Below are 3502 nucleotides of genomic sequence, written 5' to 3' on the forward strand. Positions count from 1 at the left end.
CTTTCTTTCTTTCTTTCTTTCTTTCTTTCTTTCTTTCTTTCTTTCTTTCTTTCTTTCTTTCATGAGATAGAGAAGGACAGACAGAAAGGCAGATAGATGAGAAGCATCAGTTTTTTTGTTGTGGCACCTTAGTTCATTGATTGCTTTCTCATATGTGCCTTGACTTGGGGGGGGTGTCCAGCTGAGCCAGTGACCCCTTGCTCAAGCCAGCAACCTTGGGCTTAAGCCAGCAACCCTGTGTTCAACCTGGTGAGCCTGCATTCAAACCGAATGAGCCCACACTCAACCTGGATGAGCCTATGCTCAAGCCAGTGACCTTGGGGTTTTAAACCTAGGTCTTCTGTGTCCCATGGTGATGTACCATCCACTGTGTCACTGACTGGTCAGGCAAGGGTCCAAGTTTCTTAAGATTTACCTTCAGTTTTCAGCTGCTCCACCTCCTCTTGCAGCTGCCTGGTCTTCCCATAGAATCTTCTGTAGAAATATTGTAGAGTGGGCTCAGACTAGCTTCACCCTCACCAACTTGTTCACAGTTTGCAAGCTTGGTGAATTAGGGCAGCTGAGGCTGGGTGACAACATTAGTGGGACCTTCTATTTTAGTAGTCTCTTGGTCAGGAGCTCAGTACAGAAAAAGTGGCCCCTACTCCAAAGCCTAATATCTCAGACACTGCTGAATACTCCAATTCTATTTCTCCCAGCAAGGTGAGCAGCAGATTTTGGTTGGGTGGGGCTAATTGTTGATTCTGCAGAAGTTCTTTCAGCTGGAGAGCCCCTGGTATCAGGAAGGAAAATTGAGTCTTTCATTTGGGCTGATTGTGGCCCCCCAGAAGGTGGCTAAGCCCCTCAGCTGGTCCCAACAATAGGCTCCAAGGAACTCACACTTTAAATGCCTATGCTCTAAGCCTCTCTCACTTCCCCCTGTGGATCTTAGCCCAGCAGGACGGGATATTCAGGACTTGGGCTGGCTGACTGTGAAGCTCTACCTTGTTCAATGTGTGTGAGCTTCTGTGTGAGTGTTGACCACAGAAAGTGGAATTTGCCTTAGCTGGGTTTGGTACCTAGTTAACTCCTCCTTTGGATATGCTGCTAATAAGGGTAGTTGGTCCTGCTCTGATGTCTTCTGTAGCTGGCCACTGGGTATGTTGGCTCTGGGCCTCTTAGGAGGAAACCTAGTATAGACCAATGTAAGACACTGCCCATGACTGGTGCTCAGCAACCTTTTTGGAGCTATAAGCAATCCAGAGTTTATGGCTGCCTCTGCTGAGCTTTAGTGCACATGGAAGGACCCAGGTGCACTACTAGGCATGAGGCATGCTTTTACCAGCCCCAGGTCTGGGGGCAAGTCAGCAAAAGGCCTAAGGTTCCCTGAGATATGTTTTCTGCTGCTTCTGTCTGCTGGCTGCTTGTTGGGCTTGTGGACAAAAAAGAGTCACACACTGAACCTGACAAGCTCGGGAAAAGCCTGCATGGTGGCCTTGCAAACTCAGGGACCTAAAGTAACCACATAGGATGGTCTGAAATTAAAACTTTCAAACTAAAAGCTGTTTGTGGTGGGTAGTCATGTCCTAGGAAGGTCTTTTCACTAACAAAGGTAAATGCTTAACTTAATTGAGCCTGTCTGATGTCTTTTGCATCTATAATAACCTACCTGATAACATGCCTTTGAAATGTAAGAGTAATATTTTTCTCCTGCCCCTCAGGGTGCAGCCACCTCACCAGAGCAGAAAACACAAATCCCCTCATTGTTATTGTTATCATGTCAATTGTTAAATGTTAACTATATTATTCCTGCCTATGTAAAAGAAGTTTCAGTATATACATTTTTACTTTTTATCCAATCCCAGCGATTTCCTCACTTTGTTTTCTCCTGCCTCCCTAATCTGTCACCAATTTTATGTAACTCCCTTACATCTTCCCTTTGATTCTGATGTATAAAATAGGTGATGAAATCATCATTTTCCAGAGCATTTTCTCGATCTGTTGAGACTTTGCTTCCCAGCAGTTATTGACAGCTTGGCTCAAATAAACTCATAAAAAAATTCTTACAGGTTTGGAAGTATTTTAAAACACTGAGAAGCTTGGCCTTGAAAAAATACTCTGGTGGAGTATTGAGGTTGTGGCAATTCAAGGATTAGGGAAGGTGGTGCATATGACTCCCAACCCATGGCTCCAATGTCAGTCTGTACTGAAGTTTTTCACAGACCTCAATAGGGTGTGGCCACTAGGAGTCTGGTGGGTGTGGGCCTCTGAATCCCAGAGATTTGGTCTGCCCACAATTCAAACGATTTCTGCCAACTCTCCTGTGAGGCCAGAGCACTAGCAATATTCTCAGGAAAGTTGGAGGGAAAGCTCTGCTCAACACCAGGAAACCGAGTCACTGTCATCCCAAGTCTTTTCAGTCCCCCTGCTTCCTGGCCAAAGCTGCTTACTTCTCAGCGAGGCCCAATCTTCATAAGGTGGGGCAAGAGAGATTCCTAAGGGTGGAGCAGTTGTTTCCCCCCATGCTAATGCTACATGGAGGGGATTGGTCCACCCAAGAAAGATGATGACTACAGTATTAGAGAATGATTCAGCGCAGGGGTTTTGGTGGCTTTCTGCCGCCTCATCTGCCCCCAAGTTCACCAATTTTACATTCTCCTCATGCAACTCTAGTCCTCTCAGCCCTCCTCCACTAGAACCCAGGTTAACTGACTGTGACAAGATTTTCTGTGTTGGCCCCTTAAGAAGGTACCGGCTTCTCTGAGATCTCCTGTCTCTTTCTCGCAGACAGAAACCATGCCTCTTTTCACTTCCAAATGCTATATGGGCACCTCTCCTAGGCTCTGGTGTTCTAGGCTGGCTGGCGTACCTGGCCTGGGGCTTAGGACCCATGCCTCTCAGGGAAAACCTCCCATGGCAACTTGCTGTTGGGAGCAGGGACAGCCCTTTTCGCATCTCTGCCCTTTCTACCAGTCTCAATGTAGCTTCTTCTGTGAATCCTTGGCTTTAGACGCCTCTTCTTCTAGTCCTAGGTTGGTTTTTCAGGATGATGCTTCTTAAACTTAGTTATAACTCCTGTTTGGTCCTAGGAGAAGATGAGTGGACCCATCAATTCATCTGCTCTGCTTCCATCCTAGAATAAAGTGTCCATCTTATTTCTAAATGTAAAAATGTTGTATTAAACCCCTAAAGAGAAATATGTAGTTTGTTGAGAAGCCTAAATATGTCCACTCTATATGCAAGCTTAGCTAGCCATTCTTCATCCAGCAAAAGCTCTACTAATGCAGAGTTTCACTCTTGCAGAAACTGTTTTACTTTTCTCAGCTCCAAAAGCCATGAAAGAACCTTTCCTTTTGAGAGCCATCTCATGTCTGTATAGAGGAAATATTGGTGTTGTGAATCCATGCTTTCCCATAGTGTCAGGAACAGTCTGGATTTCAAACCTCAACTGCAAATATCATTAATGATCTTCACTGTGTCATTTGTCACTGTGTCAATTCAGAGGAAAAAAATTTCTTTGCAA

This window comes from Saccopteryx leptura, chromosome 2, assembly GCF_036850995.1.
Source record: "Saccopteryx leptura isolate mSacLep1 chromosome 2, mSacLep1_pri_phased_curated, whole genome shotgun sequence".
Lineage (NCBI taxonomy): Eukaryota > Metazoa > Chordata > Mammalia > Chiroptera > Emballonuridae > Saccopteryx > Saccopteryx leptura.